Below are 5,793 nucleotides of genomic sequence, written 5' to 3' on the forward strand. Positions count from 1 at the left end.
TGAAACATATGGAATCCTATCCATGCGTTCTTGCTCATCAGGTGTCTTTGGAGACTGACTCTTGCGAAGAACTGTATCACTGCTCATCGTTAAGGTTCCTTTCTTGGAATATTGCATCTTGAACCGATTCAAGACCTTATCGATGTATGTACTATGACTCAAACCGAGAAGCCTTCGAGATCTATCTCTATAGATCTTGATGCCTAAGATGTAAGCCATTTCTCCTAAGTCCTTCATAGAAAACTGAGTTCCTAACCAAGACTTGACATCTTGCAAAGTAGGAACGTCGTTCTCTATGAGTAAGATGTCATCCACGTACAGCACTAAGAATACAACTTGCTCCCATTGGTCTTCTTGTAAACACATGGTTCGTCCTTGTTTTGTGAGAAGCCAAACTGTTTGACCGTCTCATCAAACCAAAGGTTTCAACTCCTTGAAGCCTACTTCAATCCATAAATGGACCTATGAAGCTTGTACACCTTCCTCGGATTCCTTAGATCTACAAAACCCTCGGGTTGTGTTATGTACACATCATCGAGTAAGTTCCCGTTAAGGAACGCGGTCTTGACGTCCATTTGTCATATCTCATAGTCATGATATGCGGCTATGGCAAGCAGAATCCTGATGGATTTAAGCATCACGACTGGTGAAAAGGTCTCATCATAGTCAATACCATGAACTTGGCGAAACCCTTTCGCAAACAATTGTGAAAGCATCCTTGATATATGTGCATATAAGCAAATATCTCTCATGATTTAGATATCCCAATGATTCACTTCCTATTACAGAGCAGGGGTATTATTGTAAACTCGACCCTTTTTCGTGAACCTATATATGCAGTCGAGAAAGGCAGAGCCTTTCGTCTCACCCATCGCACTCTTTTCATCCTTCTCTCACAAATCAAACTAAAGCAGCAAACAACAAGAAAAGTTGATCATGAATCTCCAGAATGCCCTCTCCATGGCCATGTTATTGGTCACTGTAATTCTCCGGCCGAACCTTACCGCCGCATTGCGTGACTTGACGGCGGTCAGCGACGAAGAGATCGTCCGCAGTGACTGTAAGGAAAACAGATTCCCCGACGAATGCATTAAGATATTGATGTCATTCGCGGGAAGCTTCGCAGCGAGCTGGGAAAAATGTGCATCAAAAGCGTAGAAATATCAGTGACAAAGATGAAGAGACATGGGAATACTTGAAGAAGGTTCAAATTCCGTCGGGATCGGACAGTAGGTTGGGGTATCTATTGGAGAAAGGGAAGATGACGCTGTTTCACACCGTGGGTGATCTGAAGGAAGCAATGGATGCCATTAAAAAGCTGGTGCCGAAGTCGAATATGTCGGATGAACAGTTTAAAGAATTTGTCCAAGCATTGCAGACCAAGTTCTCATACAATGAGAACGAATTGGATTACACCTTTAAAAAGTTCTCGGTGCCCGATAGTCCGACCAAGGCTGAAATCATCGCTCACCTCACTGATCTCTTGTATTATCTCAGTATCGTTTCAACTTAACATTTCTTTATTTTAAAAATCATTAACCTCATCAATTTTCTAGTTATAATTATTATATGTTATATTATCAAATAAATAAATATAATATTATAAAAATTAATTATGATATAAAATTTATATTGATTTAAATTTAATATTAAGTTAACTTAATAATTCACAAAATATATCAAAAATAATTAAAAGATTTATTTAAAAATCAAAATGAATCATATTTATGATAAAAACCTAAATTTATAGATTTTTTACAAAAAATTATTCTTCTTATCATTAATAATATATAAATATTATAAAATTTATTGATTATAATTAAATAGTTTTTATTATCAAAATTAATAATTTTTAAAATCATTAAATAATTAATAATTTTTATTATATAAATTTATAATTTTTATTAATATAATTTTGTATAATATACACGGTTGCGAAAAATGTTGAGACGAATATATATATGTTTATCACTTCGAAATTATTACCAAATTTTTTTTAACATATTTCTAACCAAAACTAAATATCGAAGAAACGAAGAAAACGAATTTCAGAAAGCTCAAATTTCCCAAATAGAAAATATATGAACACTCATGACAAATAGAAATAACAAAATTTATAATATGTATGAACAAATGGCAAAAATAATAGAAGCTTAAATAAAAGAAAATGAGTAATTTCTTATGACATTTCTTTGTTATATGCAACAAAAAATAATTTCTATACTCCTTTGTCGGATAATGGCACCTCATTCTCTATGGTTTAAAACTTCAAATATGACTAACGACCAAATTGATCTTATTGATCCAAAGTGATTGGATTAATACAAAAATTGAATGAAGAGTCGGTGAAATAAAGAAAACCACATGGAATATCCATATACACAAGCAAAAACAACAAACATATTATATGTATAAATACATAATATATATATGTGGAGTCTTCAGGCGAAACCCGTTGGGTCGTGTAGAGACTTTCAAAGACTCCGGATGAAGCAGAGGATCTTACAAGGACGGAGGGGCGTTTCCGTCATTTCCGTGTGTTTAATGAAACCCTAGGTTTCATTTTGTGTTTGTCATTCGAACGCTTTCAGGTTTCGGGATGGTTTTCGGCTGAGAGGTTCTCTCTCATCCGGCGAGCCTTGCTCGCAGTTTTCCGGCCCGTTCCGGCGGTGTCCGGTGGTTTTCCCTTGTTATAACCCTAGCAGAAACACGCGGCTTCCTCTTCCCGAGACGTAGGCCCGAGCTTTATGCTCGGAGCTGAACTCGTATCTCGACTGTGTCCTCTGTTTTCTTTGCCGTTTATACACACGAGTGATCAGAGAGAATGGCGAGGCGAACCTCGACCGGGGCTAATCCACAGCAAGTGGTATCAGAGCCTGGTCTCGGGGCAAGCGGTGGCTCAACGGCGTCTCGATTCGTCCAGGGTTAGAAACAAGAAAAGGAGGCCAGAAATGGACAGATCAGAGGAGGAGACGGCGGAATCGAGCGGCGGATCGGCAGATCTGAGGTCGAGGTAAGTCGAGGTACGTCGGATTTGGGTCTGAGCTTTCTAATTGGGCGCGTGAGTCGTTTCAGATGGAAGAATCGAAGGAGCCGAGGCCACATCGTGGGAAATCGGCGGCCAGCACCGGCGGAGAGGCTCAGATCGGCGGCGAAAGAGGTAAGTAACTCTCGGATCTAACTCGGACTGAGTAAATCGGCCGAGTTAGAACCCGAGGAAGGTGAGTTCTGATTGTGCGTGTGTAGATCTAGGGTTCGGGTGAGAAAACCGGTGCAACACCGGGATTTTCCGGCGAAACTCGGCCGTGACTCGCCGAGTCGCGGCTGAGTCAGAGAATCGGGGTGAGTCAACCACCGGGTTGACTCGGGTGACTCGGCGGGCTCCCCCAACCCAAATTAGGGGTTTTTGGGTTTGACCAGCCGGTTTAAATCGAATTGAGTAATTAAACCCGGTCCGATTTAAAATCGAACCGGTTTAGGTTGGTCAGGTCAAACCGTTGACCAAAATTGGTCAACAGTTGACCGGTTAGGTCAAACCGGACTGGTCCAGGTCAATTGGACCGGTTCAGGTCCGGTTTGGGGTCAATTGGACCGGTTCAGGCCGGTTTGGGTCATCCAGGTATGGTTTAGATCGATTGAGTCCGGTTTAGGTCATTCCAGGTCCGGTTTAGGTCGATTGAGTCCAGTTTAGGTCATTCCAGGTCCGGTTTAGGTCGATTGAGTCTGGTTTAGGTCATTCCAGGTCCGGTTTAGGTCGATTGAGTCCGATTTAGGTCATTCCAGGTCCGGTTTAGGCCAATTGAGTCCGGTTTAGGTCAATTGAGTCTGGTTTAGGTCAATCTAGGTCCGGTTTAGGTCAATTCAGACTAGTTTAGGCTGGTTTAGATCTAATTTAGGGTCTGATTTGTTCGGTTCTGTCTAATTCAGACTGTTAAGTCGGGTAGAGGTCAATTTAGGCCGGTTTAGACTTGGTATAGGTCTGATGTAGGTCTGTTTTGTCCGGTTAAGGCTAGAATCGTTCGGGTTTAGATTAATTGGGTTCAGTTTAGGTAAATCAGACTCGGTATAGGCTGAAATAGGTCTGATTTAGGTCTGATTTATCGGTATAGGAATGGTATTGATCATGTTAGGGTCTGAATTCGTGGTTAGGACTAGATTAGATCTGTTTTAGGGTTTGGAGTGTACAATTAGGACTAGAACTAATTGGTTTAGGGTTAGGTTAGTTCAAATTAGGTCTGATGGTGTCTGGTTTAGGGCATAGTGGACTAGTTTAGGGTAGATTAGGGTCTGTAGTGATCGGTTTACCCTGTTAGGCTGGATTAGAACTCAATTTGGCTTGGTTTAGTGAAAATTCACTAGGGATAGACCTGTTTAGATCTCGGTTTAGCTGATGTGGGTCATAGATTCCGGTTCTCTGTTCAGTATAGGTCTAAATATGTTGGATTTGACTACCTTTAGCTGGGTAAGAGGTCTGGGTAGACTTGAATAGGCTGGTATAGGTCTGAAATTGACTGGTTTAGGTCGGTATAGATTTGTAAGGGCTGTTTTAGGTCTTGGTTTAGGTCTGGTTTAGCCAAATTTGGGTTAGTCTAACATGGTTTAGGTCTGATCAGTAGGTAATTAGGTCAAAATAGACTTGGTTAGGTCTGATTAGAGGTTTAAAATGTCTATAGAGACGTTGTCTAGGTCTAATCAGATTAGAATCTGATTATACATTTAGGTATTATCTAGTTTAGGACTAGATAGAACTCCTAAGTATTAGGTTTGAGTCATAGAGTCCGGTACATTGACCGGTTAGGTCTGATTAGCTGGAATTTGACTAAAACAGGTTGGTTTAGGGGTTGGTTAAGTCTAGAATCACTAGGTATAGGTCTGTAGGGGTCGGTTTAGATCAGGGCAGGTCTATAAGGGTTGGTTTTAGGCGTTTATAAGGTCTGATCAGAAGTAAATTAGGTCTTATTAGGCTTAGTTTAGGTCTGATTAGGGTGCTAAAAGTCTAATCAGGGGTTGGTAAGTCATTAGGGTTGGCTTAGGTTTGGTGATTAGGACTTTTAGGTGTCTAACTAGGACTTATGGTCATCTAATCAGGGGCTTGTCAATTAGGGTTGGCTTAGGTCTGATTAGGGTGTTGTGGTGGTCTAGTCGGGACTTTTGGTTGTCTAACTAGGGCTGTTAGGGTCTAGGTAGCACTTGGGTAGGTCTGATTAGGACTTTGTGAGGGGCCGGATAGACTCGGGATCGTAGGACTGGTTAGGACTTTGTTGGGGGCCATGTAGACTCGGTGTTGTAGGTCTGATTAGACGTAATCAGGTTTGTGTAGCCTTAAGTTAGGTCTGGTTAGACGTAATCAGGTCTTAAGGTAGGCTGTGTTTCGAGTCTAATAGATCGGTTAGGCAAAATTATGCCTAGGGTAAGTCCAATCAGGTTTGTGCGAGAGTCTAGCAGGTCGGTTAGGTAGAAATATACCTTGTGTTAAGTCCAATCAGGTCTGGTCTAGAGTGTGTTAGATCCGTTTAGGTAAGATGTACCTAGGGAGATGTTCGGTTAGACTTGGTTTAAACTCCGTTAGATCGGGTTTAGGTTGAGTGTCTAGGTTAAGTCTAGTTAGGTCGTGCTCTCTAGGTCTTGTAGGTCTGATTAGGTAGAGACGTACCTAGGTCTAGGACCGATAGACTAGGGTTGGAGCGTGTTTAAGCACGGCTAGGTAGAAATATACCTAGGGTTAAGTCCTCTAGGGTTCGGTCTCATCCCTCGTGTCATGTTACATCACTTCTAGGGTCGGGTAAGTCACTT

Source organism: Tarenaya hassleriana, unplaced genomic scaffold (genome assembly GCF_000463585.1).
Source record: "Tarenaya hassleriana unplaced genomic scaffold, ASM46358v1 Cleome72, whole genome shotgun sequence".
Taxonomy (NCBI): Eukaryota; Viridiplantae; Streptophyta; class Magnoliopsida; order Brassicales; family Cleomaceae; genus Tarenaya; species Tarenaya hassleriana.